The sequence below is a fragment of the Balaenoptera acutorostrata genome, chromosome 1, assembly GCF_949987535.1.
Source record: "Balaenoptera acutorostrata chromosome 1, mBalAcu1.1, whole genome shotgun sequence".
NCBI classification, from domain to species: domain Eukaryota; kingdom Metazoa; phylum Chordata; class Mammalia; order Artiodactyla; family Balaenopteridae; genus Balaenoptera; species Balaenoptera acutorostrata.
The window spans coordinates 7220766-7248744 of record NC_080064.1 but is presented as its reverse complement, the minus strand read 5'-3'; the positions used below and the strand labels follow the sequence as shown (position 1 = coordinate 7248744).

The 27979-nt window shown below is 54.7% G+C and overlaps 1 protein-coding gene across 3 annotated transcripts in view; it reads right to left on the bottom strand.

Annotated features, from left to right (window-relative positions):
- SPSB1 (splA/ryanodine receptor domain and SOCS box containing 1) overlaps nt 1–27979 on the bottom strand; it is a 69273-nt gene that overhangs the window by 22306 nt on the left and 18988 nt on the right. Inside the window, exon 1 of one of the 3 annotated variants that reach the window (XM_007170030.3) lies at nt 5780–6252. The exons of the other annotated variants lie outside the window; for them this stretch is intronic. The gene's annotated coding sequence lies outside the window, so the exon portion shown is untranslated. Of the gene's footprint in view, nt 1–5779; nt 6253–27979 lie in introns of those variants that run through there. 3 annotated transcript variants of the gene reach the window in all.

Below are 27979 nucleotides of genomic sequence, written 5' to 3'. Positions count from 1 at the left end.
GAGGAGGCAGGAAGGGGGTTCCCCAGCTACATCTGTGGAGATGGACACAGCCATCCAAGATGCTAGCTGAAACGGTCACTCTTTGACAGGCACGGAAAAAGGTTTGCTATCTTAAGTAAAAGGAAGGACACAGCTGTATCTGCCCTAAGAGTAAAATCTAGAAAAAATTACACAGGCACATGCAGGAAAAGAGATGAAAAGGAAGGTGGCAGCATGATGTTTCTCTGTTTAGAGTGATGAGCTCATGGGTTTCCCTTTCTTTCACATTTCCTTGCTGTTGTCCTATTGTTGTTACAAAACCATAAATGGACGAATCCAAATGTCGATCAATGCACGATTGGATAAACCAATTGTGGAATATATATTCAATGGAATATCATTCAGCCATAAACAAGAATAAAGGACTGACACCTGCCATAACATGGATGAACCTCCAGCCCTTTATGCTGGTGAAAGAAGGCAGATACAAAAGGGCACATAGTGACGCTCCCGCTTCTATGAAATAGCCAGAATACGTAAACCCATAGAGACAGAAAGCAGATTGGTGGTTGCCAGGGAAGGGGGAATGGGGAGTGACGGCTAATGGGTCAGGGTCTCTCTTGCAGGGGATGAAAACATTTTAGAACTGGATGGAGGTGGTGGCCGCATGACATCGTGAATGTACTATATGCCACAGAACCGTCCTCTTTAACACGGTCACTGTTATGTGAATTTCGCAACAAATGAAAAAAAACATAAATGGATGAAAACCACGCACTTCTCCAAAATCCACACGGCAGGAGGCAAGTGTGGAAGGGGGTGCAGAGCAGAGAGGAGCTCAGAGCTTGCAGAGACCTGGCGGGCAGAGCCAGGCCCGTCAGCCAGGGTTACGCACGGGTACACAGCTAACGATATTCATATGTGGGGAGCGTGGAGCCTTCTAGAGCGGAGTTCTCTGCTCCCCCCACCACCCCCCTTGTCTTTCCTCTGAAAGAAAAAGCGCAGAGCTGTGGTTTGGCAACCCCACTGCCTTGAGACAGCACCTGTAGATCGAGTTTTTCTGGAGGAATCCGGAATGCGGGCCTGCATCCTCATGTCTGCACCCGAAACGTGGTGCAGGCAGAAACTGACCAACACATGCACAGCTGCCACTGGGGACCCCTCGTCCACACACCCCCGACTCTGGGTACAAGGCAGCGCTAGGATTCCCAGGTCCCAGCTTTTTCACAGAGCAGGTCAACACCCCGAGGCCAAACTGGCAAAGGCGGCGCACTCTGTGTGTTATCAGGAAACCATCCCAGCCACTCAGCCCCTGCTCACTCCCTCTGTCGGTGCCTGTCTGCCAGCTAAGACGCCACACCACGGGGCTCTGGCTCAGGCCAGCCGGGCCCCAGGCTAACGCACAGTGTGACCGGACCTGCTGCCATATGCAAACCTGTTCTAATGGGTGGAGTTTCTGTGTTCTCGTGAGGATCGTCGCTCAAGACCTGGAGAGACCCCAGCTTCTCATGCCAGGTACTACCATCTCCCACAGACCCCTTCTGGCCAGACTTGCTCGTGGAAAACACAGAAAGTGGGCCTCAAAGGGCCATGCTCAAGGCCTATGTGTATACAGTAGGTGCTCATAAATACCTGAGTTGTTTACTTACCCGTCCCACAAGCACCTGCTAAACCCCAGTCAGGGAGCATGGGCTTCCCGAGATCCTTTCTTTGTTCCTTAGTCCCCGAGAACCTCAATAAAGTGGATGATTCAAAACTGTGGGCCACAGATGGTCGGTGTCTGGGAAAGTAGGAGAATGTTCTACCTACGCTCCCAGAAAGCATCTTCCCCAGGTGGAAACCAGCAAAAACTGACAAAACCTACAAGATAGACACCTGCAGAAGTGATCCAATCTGAGAGGTGGTCTGTAAATGTTCAGCTGATGAGTGTTTGGAAAACAGCCAAGTCCAAATAAGGTGATTTAGGGCTGGAATTCATTCCAAAAATATTTATTAGGCACCTACTATATACCTTATGCACATACATACTCTATAGGTAGAAATCATTGCCCCCCATGGAGCTTACAGTCTAGTGGGGGAGACATACAGCCATCGTAACAATCACTTGAACAATCAATGCAAGCTTCAGGGCAGAGATTCTTATCTGTGTGTTCACGGTGGGAGCCCCCATGCCTAGAATGTTGCCTGGAACAAAGCAGGTGCTCAAGAAACAAGCGTTGACTGAATGAATATCTAACATAGGGCCAGGTAATAAGTGTTAAATAAAAATGAAGCAGAGTAGTGAGGACAGAGCAAGGGATGGGAGAAGGTGGTGAGGGGAGGTTTCTCTGATACAGTGATACATGGACAGAGACCTGGGGGAAGGGGAGGAGAAAAGCATGTGACTATTCAAAGGGAAGTGTGTTCTGGGCAGAGGGAACAGGACGTGCAAAGGCCCTGAGGTCTGAGCATGCGTGGCATGGCAGGGGAAAAACAGAGATGCGGTATGGCCAGAGCAGAGAGAGGAAGAGACTGAGGAGACAGTGCAAGGTGTGCAGAGGGCAGGCACACCAGGCCTTGAGGGCCACAAAGAAGGACTTTGGATTTTGTCTTCAGTGTGACAAGAAACTGGCAGAGGGCTTTGTGCAGGCAGAGGGCGCGGTGCTTCCCTTCTAACAGAATCCCTCTTAGCTGCTGTGTTGAGAAGAGGCTGTTGACAGCTGAAGATCAGCTAGGGAGTCAATGCAAGGATGCAGCTTGGACCAGGGGGTGGAATCCTGGGAAGTGGTAGGATCCAGCATGCAACCCGAACTAGCTATAATCCCATAGGTGAGATCATACCTTGCCTAAGCAAAGGACTGCTTAAGCTTAAAAGGTGGCGGTGAGTGAGGACACAGACACAGAGCCCGGGAAGATGGCGGCCTGATCCATGGACCAAGGACTCCAGCTCTTGTTCCATCTACTCCTGTGACAACAGGGATATCGGGCTACAAAGCTTGAGGCGTAAATCCTGAGGGCCTCTTGCCCGTTTCTTTGAGCTCCGGTTCAGTGCCTCCCATTTGCCCCTTTCAGAGGCAAACGCAAATCTTCAGTACACCGAGTGTCCCACCTCAGGTTTATACATCAGTCTCTTGTGAGTTTGGGAGATATCTCTAAACTGTATCAATATTGGATACACTGGGGGAAGAAGTCCAGTTCTTGAACCTGCAAAATGGAGATGTGTCATCATGACCCCAAGGGCCCAGTCCATCCCTTTGGGATCCTCATCTGAGTAGCCCTGAGGCCCCGATCCAAGACTTCTTGGAACTGAAACACGGTGGATCAAGGAGAAGATGGAGAAGACTGCAGTCTGGGGTTGGGCTGCCTGGGCTTAACCTTCAGCTCCACAAGCTGGGCGACCTTGGGTAAGTGCTCCAACCTCTCTGAGCCTCAGGTTCCTCATCCATTGAAATGGGGACGATGACTGTTCAACCCTACTGGTTTGCTTTAAGGATTAAGTGAGGATCCCATGAAAAGCTTAGCACTTAATAAAGAACCAACACTGACCATGTATTTGTAGTTTAGTGGTCTGAGGAGAAGGAAGGGAGGGAGGGAGGGAGGGAGGGCTTCTTGAGAAGGCGTCTCCGGTAGCTCCCCAACGGTAGAAAGAGCCATGCAAATCCTGACACCCATTCCCCACTGCAAACTCAGCAATCTCCCAGAGAACGGCCACCTCGGGGTGTCCGTGACCCAGCTCTGTGGCTTCTCGCCGTCTCAGGCTCACTAATGGCGACACAGAGGTCTCCACGGGAAGCCCGAGGCTGGCAGTGGTTTTGTCTGCCTCTGCAGCGCTCTCCTGACGCCTCCCCCTCATTCCCCGCTGTGCCTGCTCGGGAAGGGGGTGATGGGGGTGGCAGCCGTGGCGGTGGGGTGCCACGCCTCTGTGCTCGCTGGGGCCAGGCAGCCGGGACAGACACATCTGGAGAAGTTTCTTGGGGAAGCAACTTGGATCTGGGGTGAGCCTGGTCCACTTATCACATTTGAGAACACAAAAGGAAGAAAGGGGAAGTGGAAAAAGGGAAATTGGTCCAATATCCATTTAATGGGCTAGTCCGGGGTGACAATCAGGGCAGAGGGAGGAAGAAGCCAGACGGAGGCACTTGCCTGTCTGGCAAACCTGTCAGCCCCACTTTGGAACCAAGCAAGCCCAGGATGGGCCATTCGAGCTGGACCAGGGCCCCGGTACCCAGTAGGAGTCGTGCACGCGCCTCGGCAGGGCTGCTCTGCGACGCCATACAGACCGCGCTCAGAAAGGTATTTCCTCTGCAAGCTGGACTTTCCATAAAATCACGACAGCAGCGCATCACCTTCACAGGCGACATGGGGAGCAGAGGACGTGTCCCCCACCCCTCAGTGTCAAGGAAGGCCAGCCTCGTCACAGCCGCGGGGGGCACAGACCCCAGACCCAGGTGTGGGGAGCCCTCCCCACCCCCAGGTGGGCAGCCTGGCAGTGCGGTCCCAGAACTGCAGGAAGACCACGGTCCCCTCCCGCCCAGCACACTGAGTGCTTCTAACGCTGTCCCAAGTTTCCGTTCCCATATCAAAAGCGCCTCTTTTCTGCTGAGGCGGCAAGACCTGCCAACAAAACAAGCCGCTGGGACCCGCGTTTCTGTAACACAACGCCTTCCCTTGAAACACACTTCAATGAATCACTGAGGTTAAACAGTATCGACAGCTGGGCTGGTGGAAGGAATCCGTGTGAAAGTCGGACAGAGGCGCTCAGGCCCCTCCCCCTGCGCCGTGTCCCAGCCCCTCCCCCCTCCCCCCCCCCCCCCCCGCCCAGATAGCCCCGCTCTTGATTGACAGCACCCTCCCTCCAGGCCCCCAAACGGAAAAGCAGACGCGCCTGAGATCCTGCGTGCGGAGCAGTACGAGTCCCTCCTGGGGAAGTGATCCCTTTGGGAGTGAGGGAGCCAGTCACCCCACGTGCCCTGCATCCGGTCACGCCCTGGGGAGCCCGTGGGCCCGCAGCAGGGGCATCACCTGGGAGCCTGCTGGAAATGCAGACTGCCTCCGGACGGCCCTAACACAGGTGCTCTGTGTGCCCAGGTGGATGGGGGACGTGCTGTGGGCCCTCCCCAAGGCAGAGGCCAGGAGGAAACACATCAGCAAGAAAGATAAATGGAGGTCCGTCCATCCCTCTTCAGGAAGCCAGTCCTGAAACGTCTCTGACTCCCAACAAACCAAATCTAGAAGCCAATGAGTTTAACAGAAGTCACGGGCAGAGCCTGTCAGGGCCCCGTCGGGCGCACAAAACAGGCTGTGGTTCCCTGGCCCAGACGTTCTGGAAGCCCCCGGTCACTCGGGGTCTGGGAAGACCAAGGTGGGGGCAACACCACTTCCGGGGCCCCCTCCCCCCTCCCCAAGCTCCTTCTGAGCCCTCCTCAGCTCTCTCCGCTCCTCCAAATATCCCCGACCAGCCAAGCCAGTCCAGCCGCGTCCAGGAGCCTCACGCTTCCTTGCAGCCACACCTGTTACAACGCCGTTCCTTTCACTTCAAACAACCCCACCCGACCAGAATCCCGGCCATCCAGGATCCGTCCCTCTCGGCCACAGAGCCCTCCCTGGCCGGCCTCCACGACCTGGGCTGTTTCACAGCAGGTCTCCATTTCCCTGCAAAGTCTCCCCCAAAACTAGCTCAGGATCCTGGGTTCTGCCAGAATCTAGAATGAAGGTCACCCCCGGGTCCAAGCAGCATCCCGGCTGAGGTCCACAGCCCTGCCCTCGACCCAGCCCCACATGGCCTGCCAGCAAGTGGCCTCACGGTCTCCCAGACACCTACCGGAGGATCGGAGTTCTGGAATGTTTCGGGCCAGTGCCCAGGCAGCGTCGGTGGGGAACCGCAGGAGGGAAGCCCTTGGTCCTCAGGCCAGGGAGAAGGAAGCAGAGTGCAGGAGGCTCACTGGTGCCCCGGGAGCAGGGTGTCTCCCTGCCAGTGGCCGGGCCCTGCGGGTCCCCAGGCCTCCCTCGCCCGGGCTGGATCAGCCCTGGCCTGAGCGAGCTCCGCCGTCACCAAGGGGAAGCGGCCCTTGGTTACCGCTGGCCAGGAGAACACAGAAGGCAAAACAAACACTGGACTCGCTCCTCACTGCTGGGAACAATTACAAGGTAACCGGCCAGTTTTTAAAAGCCCTCCAGAAGGGAGGCTGCAGGCCCAATGGGAGGCTGGTTTGTAACCCGTTCCCTTCCTGCTGCTGCTGCATCCTCCCCGAGACCCAGGGACTCTCCCTCCACCCCACTCAGGGACGCCCAGCAAAGCAAGGCTGGAGTCACAGAGGCAGCGAGGCAAACAGTCACGGGCAGGCAGTGCGCCCTTTCAGTGCCCAAGGCACGTTCCAGAACAACAGGTGGGCCCAGCCTGGCAGGTGTGGACCCCAGCCGGCATGCAGGGGCAGATTCACGACAGCACTCGCCACTTCCCCCTTCCCACATCCCCTCCCAGCAACGACCAGCTGTCTTGTTCCCAAGCAACTTGTCATGAAACCAACAGAAACTCACCAGCGAAGAATCAAGCGCTTGCCTACCAGGCTCCAGCCGGGGCTGGTGGGCCATCCGCCAGGAATGCCCCCGGGCCGTGGCCACCGGCCAACGGCTGTCCCCAGGGAGGGGGCTTCAGGTACAGCCTGGGCTCTGATCCCCAACTGACGCCGGTCAGCAGACCTGAGACCCCCCAGCCAGTCTCACACCTCCTGCTGGGAACAGAGGACGCCCCCCGCGCCCAGGGCCTTGGCTGTGTCCAGACCCAGGAGCAGACACCGTGGGGAGGCCCCAGTGGAAACGGGGGAGGGGGAGAGCTGAGTGACACCCCAGCCCCATCCCCAGGTCTCCCCCAGGTGGGGGCACAGGCAGGAAGAGGTTTCCTCCCGCCACCCCCTGAGGCTCAAGGTCCTCCAGGCACCAGTTTCAAGCCTCCCTCTCTTCCCCGCTCCCTCACTGGGAAGGTGGGGCACCTTCTGCGGGGCCAGACTGCTGACCTTGGAGGGGGAATGTGGCAGCAGTTCCAAACCCCGGACAAACAGGACCCGTCTCACCCTCTTGAATTCCCTCGCCCCACCCCACAGGGCACACTGCTCAGTTTTCCCATCCTGCTGAAGTCACACTGGTCTTGGTGAGAAGGGTCCACCCTGGCTTCACTGGCCTCCCAGGGGACAGACAGAGACAGACAGACAGAGACAGAGAGAGACAGACAGACAGAGACAGAGAGAAAGAGAGAGAGAGACTGAGACAGAAAGAGAGACACAGAGAAAGACAGAGACACAGAGAGACAGAGACACAGAGAGACAGAGACAGAGAAGCAGAGAGAGACAGAGGTAGAGATACAGAGGGACATGGATATAGAGAGACAGAGACACACACAAAGAGACAGAGAGAAAGAGATACAGAGATACAGAGAAAGATAAAGACACAGAAAGACAGAGAGACAGAGACAGAGAGAGAGACTGAGACAGAAAGAGAGACAGAGACAGAGAAAGACAGAGACAGAGAAAGACAGAGACACAGAGACACAGAGACACAGAAGCAGAGAGAGACAGAGACAGAGGTAGAGATACAAAGGGACATGGATATAGAGAGACAGACACACACAAAGAGACAGAGAGAAAGAGATACAGAGATACAGAGAAAGACAATGACACAGAAAGACAGAGAGACAGAGACAGAGAGACCCACACACAGAGACAGAAAGGCAGAGAGAAGCAGAGACAGAGAGACAGAGACAGAGAGACACAGAGAAAGAAGTGGAAAGGAAGCAAGGGAATGGGAAGCAGGAGGGTGGAGACCCTGCAGCCTCAACAAACTTGGGCTCCGTGCCGCGGCTGGCCCAGCGTCCCCATCAGGAGGGCGGGGCTGAGGCTCTGCGTGGGAGCTGCCTCCCGTGGTGCCAGGGGTGTGGGCAGGGATGGGGGGGGAGCTGGGGCAGGGCAGGAGGTTGGGGTGCACCTCTGCCCACCCTCCAGCCTCACCCTGCTCCCCCGTCCCCCCAGAGAGGGTGTCCTGTCCCCAAACCAGGAAGGTCTTGAAGTTAAAACAAGTCAACGACCTCCCTGGCCAGGCAGGCCAGCGGCTCCGGGGTGAGAACCTGGGCCCCTGTGGGTGCGAGGACCTGCCTGGGCTGTGCTCTGGAATGGGGAGGGGAACCAACAGTGGCCACAGCGGCAGTGGCAGCTCCCCTGGGTGGGCCAGTCTCCTTGAGGGGCCCCCTTTGTAAAAAAACCAAACCAGTACCTTGGGCGGTGAAGGCCTGGCTCACCTGAGTATCAGGTCCCCCGGCCCACCCAGCCGAGTCCCTGCCCGTCTCAGAGGCACCTGGGGACCAGCCCCGGCCGCCCTCGCCCCAGACGCATAGAGCTATTCTTTAGGGGGCGCCAAGCAGCGGGAGTCATACCGGGGTTAGAGTCTCAGACCTGGCTCTGGTGCGCTGGGAACTGAAGTGGGTCATTTCTAGGACAACTGGACAGAAGCTACCAGAAAGGCCCCCTCCACCTCTCACTTGAGTTGATGGAGAAGTTTCTTCCAGACCTTCAGGTGTTGACTTTGATCTTGGAGGGGGAAGACAGGAGCCCAGAATCACTGGACTGAGACGCCAGACGCTCCTTGGTGTGTGCCCCCCCTCCACACCCCTGCCTCCCTTTGGGGACGTGGGCTAAGGCAACCGTTGCTGCTTTACCCACCAGGAGCCCAGCTAGGGAAGAAGCCCCTTAGTGTTATTTTATGTTTGAACATCCATAAACTGGCTTTCTCTCTCTTTTTTTTTTTGGCCATGCCTCGCGGCATGCGGGATTTTAGTTCCCGGACCAGGGATCGAACCCGTGCCCCCTGCAGTGGACATGCGAAGTCTTAACCACTGGACCGCCGGGGAAGCCCCCACAGACCGACTTTCTCCTTGTAGTCTTTCTTCTCACACAGTGAAGAAAAATTTAAACCATCAGGAAAAAGTAAAAAGAGTCTCGACATAGCCTTGCTCTTCTCTAACCACTAATGATCCGTTCGGCAAATTCGACGGCCTGTCCCGCGAGGCAGAGCCTGGGGGCGGGGGGGGGGGGCGCGTGCGAAGACTGAGGCCAGCAAGCCGCCTGATGCCCACAGCCTCACAGGAGAGATGATGTCTTCAAAGAGCTACAGTAGAAGCAGGATGCACCACCTGGGGGGCTGCTGAGACAGGTGGCGGTGGAGGAAGGGTGGAGGAAGGGTGGGACCCTCAGGGAAGTCCCCTTTGAGGGGTCCTGACCAAGGCTGGGGTTTCAGTAACAGAGATGAGCTGAGGGAAGAAGCACGCAGACCCCTCCACCCCCTGGTGAGAGAACCCTGCCCCCCATCAGAGGTGGGCAGCTGTCTTTGGGACCCGAAGGGTAATCAAGTGATGAGAATGCCATTTGGAAGATTTGAGCAGTAACTGGAGAGAGGGAGAGAGAGGAACATGGTGTGGACGGCAAGGGCCTTGAACGTCATGACGGGGATTCAGGACTCAGGCACTGGGGCCAGGTGGGGAGGCGACAGATCAGAAAGCCTGCTCCTAAAGTTCATCCCACGCCCCGCCCCGCTCCGCCGCCGGGTTGCCGGATGGAAGCAGAAAGCACCCGAAACGGAGAGATGACGTCCCCTCCTTCCACAGAGCAGCTACCCTTGCACGGCTTAACAAAAAGTGCTGTGAGGGGAGCAGTTCCATAAATACTTTGGGGAAGGCAGGCTAAGAACCAGCAAGAAAGAATTAGAACATTTCTTTTAGGTAAACAGAAAATTTGAAGTGTGTTAACAGCCCAAGAAATACCACTTCAAACCAACATCATGAGAAAGCATCACTGATTTTTCACCTGTGAGAATGAGAGAGAGGGACTTCCCTGGCGGTCCAGTAGTTAAGGCTCCAGGCTTCCACTGCCAGGGGCACGGGTTCGATCTCTGGCTGGGGAACTAAGATCCCGCATGCCGCGAGGCATGGCCAAAAAAAAAAAAAAAAAAAAAAACCACGAATGAGAAAGATAATAAATACCTATTCTGCAAAGATAATGAATATACTCAAAGAGGCCAAAAAGTTCCCAGCACACAGTAGGTCCTCAGACAATACTGGATGCTTACACGGCCCTCATGACATGTGAGGCACTTTTGGGCACCTTGCCTTTCATATGTATTAATGGGTTACGTGGTGGCTGTAATTATTACCGCCACATGACATTCTGGGGAGCAAATCTTAACTCCAAAGGTCATCTTCCAACCACTGACCACGGAACCGTACAACCACAACCTGCTTTTAAAGCACAAAGATATCTTAAAGATCACCCAATAAAAATGCTTCATTTTATAAAATGGTGCAGCTGCTGTGGCAGGTAGTAAGGCAAATCCTCAAAAAGTTAAACATAGAATTACCATTCCCATATGATCCAGCAATTCCACTTCTGGGTATAGAACTAAAAGATTTGGGAGCAGGGTCCCGAACAGATATTTGTATACCTGTGTTCACAGCAGCGTTATTCACAATAGCCAAAAGGAGGAAGGAGCCCAAGTGTCCACCGACAGATGAATGGATAAGCAGTGTGGACACACACACTGGACTGTCATTCAGCCTTAAAAAGGAAGGTAATTGCGACACACGCTGCAACATGGATGCACCCTGAGGCTAAGTGAAATAAGCCAATCACAAAAAGACAAATACTGTGTGATTCCACTCCTACGAGGCACTGAGAGTAGTCAAATTCATAGACAGAAAGTGGAAGGCTGGGTGCCATGGGGAAAGGGAATGGGGAGTTAGTATTTAATGGGGACAGAGTTTCACTTTGGGAGGATGAAGAAGTTCTGGAAATGGATGGTGGTGACGGTTGCACAACAATATACTTAATGCCACTGGACTCTACTCTCAAAAATGGTTAAAGTGGTAAATTTTATGTATATTCTACCGCAATAAAAAATGCTTCATTTTATATGAAAATAAGGGAAAAAACCCTGAGGCACAGAAAGTGATGAAAGGGGGGTCCCTCTATCCTGACGCTACGGGAACAAACGCTGAACAAAGCTAAGGCATTTGGCAGCCATCCCTGGTCCCACCCCATCTGCATCTTTAAGTCAATGGCCAAGGCGGTCCAGACAAGGAGCTGTTTTCCCAGGAGTCATGCTGGAGAGGAAAATTGGCAGAGATAGAATGTCACCATTTACTTGGCTAATGCGTTCCTTAGACCTCCTGGCCAATCTCTCTTCTTTTCATTTGGAATAAGAAAAAGAAGGACGTGAATACTCACAGGCGTGCTCACATGCTGTTTCTCACTGCAGGTGCTTCACAGACCCGACCAGGAGACAGAACTGGCAGGAAATGGAGGTGGACTTCAAAAGGAAGATAAATTTATGAAAGGCCAAGCCCAAAATGGCTAAGAAGCTGGGACAGGTTGCTGTCCAGGAAATGACTCATGTCTCCCCTATTCCCTCGGGGCTGCTCTGGGAACAGACACTGAACAGCGTAGATCAAGGTTCTTGAGGTTCTCAAGAGGAAGGCGGCTTCTGGTGGATTCCCCTGCGGACCCTGAGGCTGTCAAGCCCGTCTTGGACAACAGTAGTGGCAGGTGCCTAGCATGGCCCCCAAGGGCAGCTCAATCCACAGTCACGGGTGAAGAGCATTGAAACCAAGCCAGAATGCCACAGAGCCCAGTGACAGGGCACTCTCCTGCAGCCAGCCTCACTTCCTGTGGCCTCGGTCACCCTCCCTGCACTCAGGCTGCAGAACCCAGCAGGCTGACTTCAGGCCCCAGCCACTTTAGGGAACGTGCTCTTCCAAGTTATGACCTGCTAATCGATAAATTGAACGGCCTAAAAAAAGCATCTTCTCTGCCTCGCAAATACATTTGAAAACCCTGACTATGACCTTGACCTTGAAACACTGGTTTCCGTGATGGTGTACTCCCTGTTCTGCAAGGCTCCCATCCAGCTCCTTCGCCAGTTTTTCCTCCTCCCCTTAAACACAGATGTTCTTGAGGGGCCCTCTTTCCACGGGCTCCTCTGCTCTCGTGGCTCCAGGGAGCATCTCTCCTTGAACTTGACACATCACCCTTATGGCAACTGCATCATTGAACGGCATCACTCTTATGGCAACCCTGCCCCTCACTCCCACTCAGCTCTTCTCCAGACTCAAACACAGCCCCCTCCCAGCCTCTGCATCTCTGCCAAGTTCTGTCCTCGTTCTCCTGGTCGGTCACCCAGATTCAAACCCCTCATCTTCCTGGATTTCTTCTCTTCTTGGCTCCCCACATCATCACCAGTTGGTATAAATTCCCCTATAATTGCCCAAATCTGTCCCCACTCTCACAGTACAAGTCATCATCACCCGCAAAGTTATTGCAAGAGTCTCCAAATTGGTCTCCCTGCCCACAGCACCTCTCTGACCCCGACCGATCTTCCTAAAACACTCTCATTTAGGTATTGGTCTTTTTTTCATTTTGAAAATTTGTAATTCAAACATGTACAAAAGAGACACATATTTTCAGCACCTAAAATGAACCGCTGTCAACAGTTTGTCGCATTTGCTTCTGGTCCTTTTATTGCACATTAGTCAAATGGTCAGAGGACTTGAAGAGGCAACTCAGAGGAAAAAAGTAAATGCAAATGGCAGATAAACTTGTACCAAAAGACGCCCAATCTGTCTAGCAAACAGGGAAACAAAAAAATTAAGTACTAACGAGCTATCTATCGCCTTGTGCCCCCCAGATTACTACACAGTCAGTAGACAGATGGCGCCTACTGCTGGCGGGCAGGGGAGGAAGTGTGCACCCACGTGGCTGGTGGAATCTGAAATCTTGCAGCTTTGGGGAAATAAACTGGGGATTGACCCAGCAATTCCACTCCTGGGGCTTGGGTCACAAGAATAAAAGCAACCGGGGACTTCCCTGGTGGCGCAGTGGTTAAGAATCCACCTGCCAATGAAGGGGACGTGGGTTCGAGCCCTGGTCCGGGAAGATCCCACATGCCATGGAGCAACTAAGCCTGCACGCCGCAACTACTGAGCCCATGTGCCGCAACTACCGAGCCTGTGCACCACAACTACTGAGCCTGTACTCGCGAGCCACAACTACTGAGCCCACGTGCTGCAACTACTGAAGCCCACGCACCTAGAGCCTGTGCCCTGCAACAAGAGAAGCCACCGCAATGAGAAGCCCACGCACCACAACGAAGAGTAGCCCCCGCTCACTGCAATTAGAGAAAGCCCATGCGCAGCAACGAAGACCCAGTGCAGCCAAAAATAAATAAATTAAAAAAAAAAATAAAAGCACTTGTACTGAGGATATCTGTACATGTGTTTATTACAGAGGCACTGCCATTTTCTGCCAGTCCAAATTAAGTGTTTCCATCATATCTGACTCATCAGGTGGACAACTCTGGTGCATCTGTACCATGAACCATTCATCACACAGCAATGAAAAAACAAGGTAGAACCACACTGGAGCCTGGGGGCATTTCCACACGCATTCAGTGAGAAGAGCAGGTAGAATATGAAAGGCAAGCCCATTTTAATCAAATAGCGGTGTCCCCAGAGATACCTACACATATATGCCTGGGCAGGCAGGAAGGTATGGAGCTACTCGGGATGTCTTACCCCTCAATAAAAGGTTGAGGTTAAAAAGACCTAGAAGGGCTTCCCTGGTGGCGCAGTGGTTGAGAATCTGCCTGCCAATGCCGGGGACACGGGTTCGAGCCCTGGTCTGGGAAGATCCCACATGCCGCGGAGCAACTGGGCCTGTGAGCCACAATTACTGAGCCTGCACGTCTGGAGCCTGTGCTCCGCAACAAGAGAGGCCACAATAGTGAGAGGTCTGCGCACCGCGATGAAGAGTGGCCCCCGCTTGCCACAACTAGAGAAAGCCCTCGCACAGAAACGAAGACCCAACACAGCCATAAATAAATAAATTAATTAATTAAAAAAAAAAAAAGACCTAGAAAAGAACAGATGTTGGCGAGGATGTGGAGAAACTGGAACCCTTGTACACTGTTGGTGGGAATGTAAAACGGTGCAGCCACTGTGGAAAACAGTACGGCCGTTCCTCAAAAATCTAAAAATAGAATGACCATATTTCATTTCTGGGTAAAGACCCAAAAGAATTGAAAGCAGGGTCTCGAACAGATATTTGTACACCTGTGTTCACAGCAGCATTATTCACAATAGGCAAAAGGTGGAAGCAACACAAATGTCCACCAACCGATGACCGGATAAGCAAAATGTGTAAATCCATTTGACCTTAAATATTAATTGACCTTAAAAAGGAAGGAAATCCTGTCATAGGCTACAACATGGATGAACCTTGAGAACATTATGCTAAGTGAAATAAGCCAGTCACAAGAAGACAAATACTGTGTGATTCCACTTATATGAGGTACCAAGAGTACCTCAAATTCATAGAAACAGGAAGTAGAATGGTGGATGCCAAAGGCTGGGGGAGGGGGAAATGGAGTTGCTGTTTAATGGGGACAGAGTTCCAATTTTGCAAGAGGAAAAGAGTTAGGGAGCTGGATGGTGGTGATAATTGCACAACATCATGAATGTACTTAACACTAGTGTACACTTAAAAATGGTTAAGATGTTGTTACATTCTAACTCGAAAAGATACATGCACCCCAATGTTCATAGCAGCACTATTCACAATAGCCAGGACATGGAAGCAACCTAAGTGTCCATCGACAGATGAATGGATAAAGAAGATGTGAGATACACACACACACACACACACACACACACACACAGTGGAATATTACTCAGCCATAAAAAAGAATGAAATAATGCCATTTGCAGCAACATGGATGGATCTAGAGATTATCATACTAAGTGAAGTAAGTCAGACAAATATCATATGATATCACTTATATGTGGAATCTTAAAAAACGATACAAATGAACTTATTTACAAAACAGAAACAGATTCACAGACATAAAAAACAAACATGGTTACTAAAGGGGAAAGGTGGGGAGGAGGGATAAATTAGGAGTTTGGGATTAACATATACACACTACTATATATAAAATAGATAAGCAACAAGGACCTACTGTATAGCATACGGAACTATATTCAACATCTTGTAATAACCTATAATGAAAAAGAATCTAAGAAAGAATATATATATATATTATATATATATATAATATATATATATATATAATATATATATATATCTGAATCACTTTGCTGTACACCTGAAACTAACAGAACAATGTAAATCAACTATAATTCAATTTAAAGAAAAAAGAAAAAAAAAAAAGATGGACTGAATGTGTCCCCCCAAAACTCATATATTGAAATGCTAACCCCCAAAGTGATGGTTTTAGGAGGTGGGTCTTTGAGAGGTAATTAGATCATGAGGGTGGAGCCTTCATGAATATAATTAGTGCCGTTATAGAAGAAACACGAGAGAGATGATCTCTTTTTCGCTGCCATGTGACTACACAATAAGACAGCTGTCTGCAAACCAGGAAGAGGGCTCTCATCAGACACCAGCTCTACCAGCTCCCTGATCTTGGACTTCCCAGACTCCAGAACTGTAAGAAATGTCTGCTGTTGAAGCAGCCTTGTCTAGAGTATTCTGTTTTTTCAGCCCAAGATCACGAAGACAAACTTCTGAGACAAGCACCAAAGACTGTTCCCACACTGACCTCAGCCCGGTTTGTCACAGAGCGGCTTTCTCAAACGGTTCACGTGCTTCTACAGCTGCTCCTGCCCCCCAGCTTGGCTGACACACATGTCCGTGCTACTCCACGCCATCCACCTGCTTGGAAGACCATCACTACGGAACCAGGCAGACCCTCCGGAGCCCTCTGCACGTTCTCCATCACCTTAAACACCTAACTAAGCAACCACAGGGCGCGGTCCCTCACCTTTCTGTGAGCTCGTGTTAGACTTTGAAACAAACCCTCTCCATGTGCCCGGCGCCCTAACGCAGACACCTAGCAACTGATTGAAAACTTTGGTGAGAAAGGGCACTCCGTGTACCCCCAAACGGTGGCCCGAGACCCACGCAGCCCATCAGGTTTCTCTTTTTCTCTGCACAGATGTGTGGCCGCCTGCTCCTGGGCTACTCTGAACCAGCTGTCCGTCATCCAGGGCAATTCTCCTCCCTGGACTCTAAGGCAGCAGGCCCAGAAAACACCCTAAAACCTCCAGAGCATCAACGTTTCGAGAAGAAAATGTCTGTAGATGACACCAGCTGCAGAATGTTCTCCACACCCCTCCCACTGCACACGTCCGCACTCAAGCCCACCATCCTCCAAGGCCGAGATCTCGGAGGTCTCCTGGACTCCGCCCTGACTTCTGGTTGGCTGTCAGGCTCACCTCCCAAGACAATCTCCACCCCACTGCCTTCTGCACCCTCTCACCTGTCCCCTCCACCACCCCCATCGTCTTTCCAGAACACTCCCCACCCACAGGGTCGTTCCCCTCCTGGTCTGGCATGAAGTCCTCTGACCGCGGGGCACACACCCTCCATCCATTCGGGATCTCACCTTTGCCTTCCTCTCCACCTGCACGCCCCCCTCGCCCTGGGAACCCCTCAGCTGGGGCCACCCGACCCTAATGCAGAACTGAACCACGTCTGGTTCCCCCTGTCCTTCTTCACACCCTCGGAACTCTTCCAGCAACCTGCCTGGGACGCCTCCTCCACCGCCCCGAGAACTCTCCTGCACTCCATCAGTGCTTGGGCAAATCTTTCTACCATTTACCGACAACTCCAGGAAATGCAGGCTCCACACGTGCTGGCTTAAGATAGAACAGTGGTTCTTAACAGGGGTGATTTTACCCCCAGGGGATATTTGGCCAGGTCTGGGGACATTTTTGGTGGTCACAACCGGGGTGACATCCAGTGGGTGGAGGCCTGGGATGCTGCAAAAAAATTATCCTGCCCGTAAGGTCAACAGTGCAAGGTTGAGAAAGCCAGAGACAGAGTGGGCTTCGGATGAAAGGATGCAGTGCATCCCTGGGACAAAACCGCCTTCGTGTGGCCAGAAGCACAACCCCGGACACCCATATCTGTGACTCTGTGTCAGGGCAAGGCCACGCCTGGAGGGAGGCGGCTGAGTAGGAACTCAGTGCACATCCCAAACCTGTCACCAGCCTCCCCTGTCATCCTGAGCAAGACATTCGGCCTCTCGCATTCGGGCATGAGGTTTCCACGTCTATAAAACAAAGAGTCGAAGGAGATCAGCTCTTCCCCAAAGTGGTCTGGACAGATCCTTAAGCACCTGAAAAACTGTTTCTGAGTTTGGGGAAATATTATACCCCCTCCTAGAGACTCCCAGGGCCCATCCGCGTCTTAAAGGCTCTGAGAAGTCTTGCAGGCGAGGAGCTTGGCAGATTTCAACTCTAGTGGTTCCCACCCTGTTAGAGAAGGGGACGTTCTTCCCACACATTTCCCTGCCACATCCTGAGGGACAGCAGTTTGGAGGGCCTCTGAATCTCTCTTGGCTCTGCTGCTTCTCGATTCTACAATGAGCAGGGCCCCGCCTCCTCCCATAGCCATGTTTCTCTGGCTCTAAAGGAGGCGTGGAAGCGTGCTGCCAAGCTGCATGTTCTACAGGGTGATCCAAGGGGCTGCTTCCTGCTCTGCCAACTCTCTGTGGGGCCGCCCCTGCCCCCAAGACCCCCGAGGGTAGTGGACCAAGGTCAGGGGCTTGCTTTTTTGGTGGGTCATCTTGGCTGGTTCTGAGCCTCGCTGGGCCTGTCCTCCTAATCTAGCCCAGGGTTTGGCAAACGATGATGCCATGGGCCAATCTGGCCCATGGCCTGTTTTTGTAAATAAAGTTTTATTGGCACACAGCCACTCCCTTTGGTTTACAGGTTGCCTCTGGCATTCCTTCTCGCCCGCTATACCAGCAGAGTCAAGTAGTTGCAACAGGCCTAAATATTTACTATCTGGCCCTTAGAGTTTGTGAACCTTTGATCTAGACCTTAAGAAATGGTGTCTACCATGGTGTCTACAGGGGCCAAACTTCTCCCCCAAACTCCTCCAAGAGCCTGTTCTACCATCCCCAGGCCCCCGTGTCCACGTGTACCTGGATGACACACAGTGACCAAAGCACGGGAAAGAAGAGCCAGGATCCTGCCGTCTGCCCACCCCACGCCCAAGCCATCCGTCCCCTGCACCCGCATGTCCTCCGCCACAGCCTCCCCTGGACCCCAGTGATGCCCCTCCCTTCACAAACCAGAGCTCATTTACAGCACAATATATCAGCCTTTTCTTGGTTATGCACTCCATTTGCCAACTTTTAAGCATGTATCCTCTGAAAGACATATATTGTGCATGCATTATACTCACATGCTTCTGTATCGATAGATGACATGCATTATGAAACACACACCCAAAAAGACAGAAATTAAACAGGAGGAAATAAAAGTAAAAATAAAGCTACAAATTTCTACCCACACCCTGGCAGACCATCTTAGAAGCGGCCACTCGAGGTGGCTGGCTCACGGTGTCACTCGGCGCCCCCAGGTGCTCAGCACTCGGACAAGGGGGCTACGCTCTTCCCCAACCAGCGGCAGCAGATAAGGATAAGGACTCATCCTGACACCCAGCCCTGAGCGTCTGCCCCAGAAGACCCGGGTGGGGGAGGCCTGGGATCTCAGCACCCAGGAGCCTCGCCCACCTGGCTGCAGCAGGAAGGGAAGGATTAAGGACCCCCCAGAGAAGGCGCCAGCAGCTCCCAAGGCAGTGAACACCACGGCGCATCCAGGGGGATTTTTATGTTTTGACTCAGAGGCAATAAGTCTTTCAAATTAAACCAACGCAGACTAAACTGCAGTAATGAGGAAAGCCCCTTCCAAACCGTCGGTGGGGGGTTACCACCGCCAGGCGAGTGGGAGGGAAGATGGCTGCCGGCGGGGCTGGGGAGCCGGGGGCAGGGGAGCAAGGGTGACCTTGCCCAGCGGCTCCTTTCTGGAGGGTGGGCACCGCAGCTGCAAGAGAGCCAGTGGGCACGGCAGCTTTGGGGGTCCTCAGACTCGCCCCCCCAGTTCCTGGGCTGGGGCCCCCACCCCTCACTCCCATCATTCCAGGCCAGCCCGCCCACCAGGAAAACACTGGGCCAGAGGCAGGCAGTGACCCTAGAGGAGGGAGGTCCCATCTCACCTTCTTAGCCACTGCTCAGGGGGCCATTTGGGCCACCATTCAGACCCCACCCACTGACTTTCTGCCGGCACGTCGGGCGGCTCCGAGGGGTGATGCTTCCTTACCCAAGAAATCTCATGAGCACCAAAGGCACCCCCCCCCCCCCCCCGCAGGCAACCAAAGGCAGGCGGAGCAAATTCAGCCCCACAGAGAATATTCTGCTGGACCGCTCCAATGCCAGCCGCCAGCCCAGCCGCGCTCCTGGCGACAGACGGGACACAGGAGGTGCGGGGGGTGGCGGGCGGGTTACTATGACCTCACGGACCTCAAACTCCTTGTAGCATCTTCTCTGCTCCTGGGAGGAGCCAGGGCAGACGAGGGGATCCGGATACCTCTTCCCTCGAGTTTTTATGGAGAAAAAAAATTCAACCGCAGGGAGTTTTGTGCCAGCCCAGGAAGCAGGGCCACCCAAGTGAAAAGGCGGCCTCACCGGGCAGCCAGCTGCTTTTAGAAACACACCCTGCTCGTCCGCCACAAACATTAGTCGGCAGCTAAAAGAGGGAAGTGAACGAAACAGCTCTCCGGATAAGACGAGGGCTGAGAGGATGCTGGGGGCAAAGCTAATGATAGGATCCAACTCCGCCACCCAAATGTGTCCAGACAGCCTCATATGGAGAGGGCCGCGGGGGTGAGCGTGCCAGACTGTCACAGGACGAATCGGGAGGGGGAAGGGGCTCCCCCCACCCCACGCCCGGGGCCCGGGGCCAGGCTCTGCGCTGGGCCCACCTGAGGTCCTGGCCCCAGGCCCCCTCCCAGCCTGCCTCCAGCCCAGCCTGGCCCAGGCTTCGCTAGGGGTCTTCCCAAACGCTCATCTGATTGCACTGCTTCCCTGATTAAAACCATCTGGAGGGCATCCACGAGACACACAGGTCACCTAGGCAAGTTTACCAAGTGCCTGCTATGTACCAGGCACGGGGCCACCTCAAGGATGATGGTCAGACTCTCACATATGAAGGCGTTTTATGACCCGGTTCTGACTGCCTTCCTGGCCTCATCCCGGCCCCCTTCCCTGCCCCTGCGCTTCCCGAACACCCACCAGAAGAAAATATGCACGCTGTCCCTAACAAGTTGGGGTGGGCAGCTGAGCCGTCTGCCCAGCACTGGGCTTCTCTTGTTCTGATGATGCAGCTCGATTCTGTCTTGGACTCCCTGACCCCACTCCTGGCCCCAGGCTCTAAGGGTGGGTACACAGCCTCGGTCTGCTGCATGGGGACATCACCCACCCTTGTGACAGTGAGTACGCAGGCCAGTCAGAGCCAGTCCTGAAACTTTTTTTGCTCAAATGACCTTCTGAGAATGAGGCCAGGAAGAAAGAAAACAGATGCTTAAACAGAGAGAGGTAATTACTGATGCCAGGGTTTGAGCTTCTGGATCCAGCTGTGCCTGAAATCCCTTGACTTTTTAGCCGCTTACAGTTCAGCAAACCACTTGCCTTTTGCTTAGGCTGTGTGGATTGAGTTTTTTTATCTCTTGCAACTGGAAAGTTCTAACCGACCCAAAAAGCCAAGCTTTTTAAAGACTCCACTTTTTTGCTCATGTTGTTTCTTCCACCTGGAACGTCCAGGCTTTCTTATCAGGCTTTTTCCTGTGTGTACTTTGAGATTGGACTCAGATTCCCTCTGGAAAGCCTTCCCAACCTCTCCCCAGTGTCATTTCGATGCCCCTATGCTGTGTCTTACGCTGTTGTACCCATGTGCTCTTTCCGTCTGTCCACGCGTTCCTCAAATATGTGCCGGACAGCCAAGCCCTGGCCCTCAGTCAGCTCGGTCCAGGTGGAGAGATGCTGTGACTACTGATTTTCTCACCTGTCCCGCTCTCCTTGCAGGCAGGGAGGGACCAGGCTGCTCTCACCGGGCACACAGCAGGATAATGTCTGCAGAAGGAGGGAGCAACCCTGCCTCTCGGTGGTGTACCTTATCCACGGCCGCACTGTGTGCGATGAAGGGGCAGAAATCCAAGCCCGTCCAGGAGCAAACCCCGGACCATCCGTCTATCCAGAACCTGGCCACCCTCACCACCTCGCTGCTCCCTCCCTGGTCCCAGCACCAGCTTCCTCTGCCCTGACTGCCCTGTGGTTTTGCTGGGGGGAGGGCAGGGGGGAGGAGGTGCCTCACAGCCCCGCCTCCTGCACCTCCTTGTTCCTCCCCCCTGACCCTCCCACGCTGTGTCCTGCCTCACTGGCCTTCTGGCTGTTCCTGCCACACGCCAAGCTCCTACCTCAGGGCCTTTGCACTTCCCAAGCCCTCTGCCTGGTACACTGAGCCTGGGTACCCAGATGGCTATTCCCTCGCTTCCATCAGGCCTCTGCTCAGGAGGCCTCATCACAGAGACCTTTTCCAGCCACGCTACTTTAAATGGCCACCGTTCTTTGCCCCCAGAACTCCTGCCTCCACACTTTCCAATGACATCCACTTGGCTCTCTGCTTAGGACCTGTCCCCCTATAAGAACACCTGCCTCATGAGGACAGGTGCCTTGTTCACTGCTGTGTCCCAGGGCCTGGAGCAGCGCCTGGCACATAGTAGGTGCTCAGGGAATACCTGTTGAATGAGAGTGGCTCTTTCCGTTCTGAGAAGCCACTTGCCCTCACCACCATGCTCCGCAGAAGCAGGGTCTAGGGTCCCCTCCTACACCACTTTCCTAAATGGGGTGGTCAGGCACCCATATATCCTCCCCCGACCTGCTCTGGAACCTTCCCCCAACTGACCTGCAGACCCCTTATTCCTTGAGAACTCAGTCCCCAAACACGGCAAGAGCTCATTCCTTCACAGCCCAAACCATCCTCAGTGTGCCCGGCCGGCTGGTACCCAGAGACAGGGCCAGCCTCGGTCCCTTCCCTCCTCCCGCACCGGGTCCTCTCTGCTGGAAACCCGGGGCAGAAGCAGCTCCGCCAGCTATACATCCCGAGCCCCGGCGCCCCAGCTCCCAGTGTCCACATAAGCCCTCCATTCAGGGGGCAGCAGCCGGCAGGGCGGGGCGCTGGCTCCCAGACGGGGCTCCCGCGGCCCCCCACTGCCCGCTGGCACAGACCGGCTCACGAGATGCCTCCCATCACAGCCCCATCCCTGCCGCCCTCACCCACTCGGTTTTCCAAGAAAGAATGCGTCTGGTCTGGCCCCGACAATGCCGGCCCCGAGACACGGAGAACAGACTTGTCCCAAACACGACTGTCTGGACGTTGTCTGGCCCCACGTCGGCTCTAAGAGGTCAGGGGTCACAGGAGTTATCGTCCCAGAGAGTTGTGGCTCTGAGGCGGTCACGCCCGTTCCCAGGGAGTGTCTGGGCACCGGGCGCGATGCCGGCTGCCTGTCCACCGCCGGGAACCACACACAAAGTTCCCTTTATGGGAACAAGGCGGGCCCGGGCGCTGGCAGTTTCGGCCTCAGGGAAACTCAGGTTTGGGTTTTCTCCGAGGGCACAACCGGGCCTTTGTCTTGACTTTGCCCATCCCCACCAGGGCTGGCCTCCTTGCTGGGTACACGGCGTCCAGGACTCAAGCCCTTCCAAGCTGACCCTTCCGAGGCTGGGCACCAACACACACCACCGAAGACAGCACAAGGGATGTCCCCCACCAAAACCTCACCGAGGACCTACTACGCACTGAGCAACGGAATCGCAGTGGAACCTGCTACAGAGGAGGGTGGCAGATGTGACAAAGCTAATTAGGCCAATTCACTGATGCTGGGAATTGCTGAGAGCCCCACTACGTGCTGGTGCCGTACCTGCAAAGCGCCGTCCACCTGGAGCCCCTTTCAACTGCCTCCGACACACCAGCTAGTTAAGAAAAGCATGAACGTGTGATTACCCAGCAGGGATTCAGCCCCCTACTTCGGTACACAAAAAAGATATGGCCTAAAAAATCTAGGAAAAAAGAAATGGAAAAAAACCCTAGGAATTGTGACCGAATGTAGCAACCAGGACGCCCCGGGGAAGAATTCAGGCGGCCGAGGGGAGCTGGTACACGTCAAGCCTGCACGCGAACCCCTCTCTGGGGTCTGTATCCTGGTTCTCCTTCTTGCAGGAAAAGTCTCCCCCCGAATTTCCCACTGGCCACAGGGAGGAAGGATCCGAGAGGAGGGAGGCAAGAGGTCCACAGTCCCACGGTTCCGAGGTCTGGCGCTCGGCCCCTGCCGTCTGCGAGCACTGCAGCAGAAAGGTATTGCTCATCACCATGGGAGCCCAGCAGCGGGATGTCGATGGTGAGGACATCATCAATTGTCTTGCTGAGGCCCAGGGTGCTTTAAGGATCTGCAAAGCCCACTTCCCCAGAATCTGCCCAGCTTGGGCTCCTGGTGCCCAAAGACCCAGGGGCGGCCAGGTGCGAGAAAGAAACCACCTCCTTGGAGGGAGATGGGCCTGGTGTTCTCCCTTCTCTGCTCTGTGCGCATCTGGGTTCCATGAAGCCTGAAAATTACGCCCAAGTTAAGCCCTCTGTGGCAGACAGGGTTCCAGGCCCGGGGGAGGGGCAATGCCGCCCAGCACTGACTCTGGGCACCAGGCGACGTCGGGGTCAGCCTTGCGCCCGGGCCACACAGCAAGCCTCTTCCAAGACCCACCATGATCTCTGCCAGCAGGCCCTGAGGGATGGCCCCCCAGGCCAGCCAGGGGGAGAAACAGAAAAACCCCAGCGATTCTGCAGAAGGAGCATGCCCTCGGCTTCAGCCCAGCAGGAATCAGTCTGTTCCATCTAGACAGTCAAAGCTGCCAGCCCAGCTAGGACACTTCAGGGAGCGGAAAAGGTCGGATGCTCAGGCCGAGGGTCGGGAGTGTGGATTTCCTCCCTCTGAGGCGGCCAGGGGAAGGAGGGCCACCGGCAGGTACATCCGGCAGGCGCTGCTGCAGGGGCGACAGAGTCCTCGAAGGCCAGCGAGGGGAGGGGCCGCCCGCCTGCCCCCGCACATGCGCTGCCCCTCCGCAGACAGCATCAAAGAATGACGGCCAGGCACTGTCACCGTGGGGAAGGTCACACGGGGGTCAGTGCCGGCAGCACGGGAAGGGAGTGACCTATTTCCAAGGCCCATTCAGGAACCTCCCTGCAAACCCAGACGTCTGACGCAGCCAGACAACAAAGGACAGGGGGCTGGCGGGGAGGGCTGGAGGTGTCTGATGGTCCAACGCGGCACGCCCCTCCATCACGGGCCTCCCCCCGCCACCGCTGCAGCTCGGCCTCCTGCTGACCATCGGAGCGGCCGGACCGGATGTACACCCCCGCCTGCATTAGCTCTCCTGACCCTCTGGATTGTTCTGCCACTTTTTATACTCCGTGGAACCAGAGGTGGTCCAGGCCTCTCCAGAATTTGGCCCAGGACCTCATAAGCACATCTCCCCCCAGCAATTATACCACTTCTCACAAGGCTTTGAGAAACACGCGTCATCCTGGGTCTTATTCACAGAAACCCCTTCTCAATCAACCATCAAGTCAGGACTTTGAAATCCCACTTTGCCAAGAGGTCACATCACGATACAAACTGGGGAAGAACAACAAACGAGAATCTGTTGACATCTTGTGAAAGTGAGAGACAGGCATGGGCTTTGGAGTTGACAGCCCGGAGTTCAAATCCCAGCTCTGACCCGTCCCCAGCTATGACCTGAGATGTTCTGGGCCTCAGTTTCCCCAGCTGCAAAGCAAGGACGTAACCACCTGTCTCACAGGGAGGGTCTGAGGGTTTGGACGATGCCGGGACACACGCGTCCCAGCGCCTGGTACACGCCGAGCGCTCGCTAACGACAAGCTACAGAGATGGGGCCAAGACAAAGAAGAAGGAGCCCAGGCACCAGGGACTAAGCCCCAAGGGTCTGGGTCGTTAGTAAAGAGCCACTCAGGACCCTCACAGGATGGGAGCTCAGGAAGAGCAGGCACTGAAACCCCCTGCCTGATGCCGTTCCTAGGTGTGAGTTACCTGGGATGGCCTTTGCCCACCTGTGAGACAGACTCATCGTGGCTGCTTCCCCAGCGGGGGAGAGGCTGCAGTGAACAAATGAAGAGTGAGGGCCCAGAACAGGGCCACACAGCGAGCACTTGGTCAGCAGTGCCCACTGGCACTGATCTTGCTGCTGCCGCATCCCCAGCCCCACTCTGCCCAGGGACTGTCCCCCAAGGTACCCGCTGCAGCTGAACAAACCTCTCCCGTGAACTTGGCAATGCCCCTGGCCAGGCCAATGCCCCCATCCCTTCTCTCACGACTCAGCATGATTCACGTCGTAACATCGCTGAAATCAGGCTGGTGTGGAAGTCCATGGCTCGTTACAGCGACAATCAGAAGCTCACTACGGAATGGTGAACCTTCCTCTCGATGGGTCATAGATGTGATGAAATACAGCATCAACGAGTGGCCCGTGTCTGTCTCCCGCACTGGTTCGTGAGCTTCTGGAACAGCTCTCTTACCCATTTTTGGCTGAATAGTCAGTGTTCACTAAAGGTCTGAGAACCGAACTGCTGAAACACCTCCCTCTCGGGTACCAAGGTGATGCCTGACAGGTCAGGGGGAGTTTAGATCAAGTGCAGGGCCTGTTGCCCCCCCGAGAAAGGGCCCAGGTACTTGGAGGCCATTCTGTGCCATCCAGGATATTTGGAATTCCACCACACACACGTGCTTTCTTTGTCAAGACTTCTGGCTTCACCCTTCATGTACCACTAACCCAGAAACTCGACACTCTGAAGAATCGGCTAAGCCCAAGGAATGCAAATGTTTAAGGCCCACCGCCTGTGATGTCTCTGCAGACTAAACTGAGGAGGTTTAAGAGCCTTTTTCAGCTGTGTGTGTGTGTGTGTGTGTGTGTGTGTGTGTGTGTGTGTGTGTGTGTGTGTGTGTGTGTGTGTGTGTAGAAGAAGGTTCAAAAGAAAATAGGACTATTTCCAGTACCTGTAATTACACTGCTACCTGTCCCACTGCCTCGGCCTGGGGAGGGGGTCAGGGACTCAGGAATTGAGACGTGAACGGAGCAGAGGAGAAGCAAGATGACTATTTTTAAAGGTGAGGACGGTCTTCCACTGGAGCCTGAGCCCTCCCGGTCATGCCAGCCTTTCATGAGCAGAGCTTCCTGTAATTCCGTTCCACGAAAACCAGCCACGGTGGGAGGTGTGGCTTCAAAAACACCAGTGATATAAACGAAAAGTCCCCACAAGGAAACAAGAGACACGGAGCCCACCATCCAGGGCACCGTCAAAAGGAAGGACGTGATCAGCGGGAGTGGGGGGCAGCCACACACACGGGTGCAGTCAGACCCTGCGGCCGGGATAAAGCGAAGGCTGAAAACGAATCAGCTGATTCAGCCCCATCGTGTTCCAGGCACTGTCTTAGGTGCCGGGCTGCCTAACTAGGTAGATGGAGCCCCCGCCCTCGTGGAAACAGACAGTCCACAGAATCTGAGCCAATATGAGCTGATTAGATCAAAGATGCTAACTTTCCCATGGTCAGTGAAGAGGCTGGCTAGCTCATTCATTCATTCATTCATTCCTCCAACAAGTTCCCACTGAGGCCCCACCAGGTCCCAGCCAGTGCGCTAGGCAGGCACCAGGACCTGACCATGATAACCGAGATCTCGCCCTGGAGGGTGTTTCAGGGACTCCCACCACATCCCCCAAGACTCCCACGGCCCCTCCTGGATTCCTTACAAACCCCAAGGCCCAGCTCTGTATCACCAGTTCCCAGGGTGACGTGGGGTGAATCCACCTGGCTGGGGGAGGGAGGGAGGGAGGGAGGAGGTGTTACGGGTCGACCCTGAAGATAGAGATGCACCCAACATACAGAGGGCAGTCCTGGCGGAGAAACAATAATGGTTAATGATCACCCTCCAATCTATCTTATTGCTGCTATAACCTCCCTGCCTAGAACAATGGCCAGGACATAGTGGGTGCTCAGTAAATATTTATAGAAGGAGGTTTCTGCCATGTAAATTTAAGAGGGAGGCAAACAGAAACCAAAGATGGGTGGGGGGTGCCCAGAAACAGTGAGAAACAGACACCCACCTGGACATCTGGAGGCCTTGCAGAGACCTCTGGCCCTGTCCTGAGCAGGTAAGTCTGGCTGCCCAAAAGAAGTCACCTGGCCCAACGGGCCTGAAGTACGGATTCCTCTCCACCCTTCTGAGAGTCCTACCTCCGACTCCAGGACCAAGCAGGCAGGTGGCCAGCCTGGGGCCAGGCCCAGCCAGGGTCCTCCCAGGAGGTCTGGGGGTGGATGCTCGGGGACAGGAAAGGCAGGGAGGCAGCAGCTCGGGTGGCCAAAGAACCAGCGGGTGTGGACTCAGGAGCTCGCTCCAACTGGGCTGTCCTGTCTCCGCCCACCAGGCTGGACAGTGCTTTGAAGCCCCGCCCTTCGAGAAGTGGCCCTACCAACATCACCCCTGACCCTAACCACACCAGACACGCCTGGGCCTGGGGCGAGCCTGCATTTCAAAGCCCCAGAAAATCCATCACCCGCTGCCGCTGAAGTCCAGCTGTGCTCTGCCCCTTCCCAGCCCCTGCGAGCCCCTCTCTCTGAGCCGGGTGGACACCTGAGGCCTTCTCCCCACTCACAATCAGCCTCGCAGGCCAGGACTTCACCAAGCTCCTAACCCCGGGCGGCCCCCACCTCCTCCCCAACTTCAGAGGGGGACAGCGTCAGCCCGGGGTCCCGAGGGGGGAGGGGGGTGCACTGTCCTCGTCCTCCCAGACGGCCTCCTGTCCTGCAGTCCAAGGCCCCAGATGAGGAGTAGCCACTGGGGGTGAAGCCCTGCCCTGAGGGAGGTGCGGCGTGTCCCACGGGCAAGGTGAACGGCACCTGGCCGTGGTGGCCCTGTCCGTCACTCTCGCCAGCCTGCCGGGTCCACCCTCTGCCTGCAGCCCACGTGCCGCTGCTGCTTGGTGTCTTCTCTGCACTGTCCG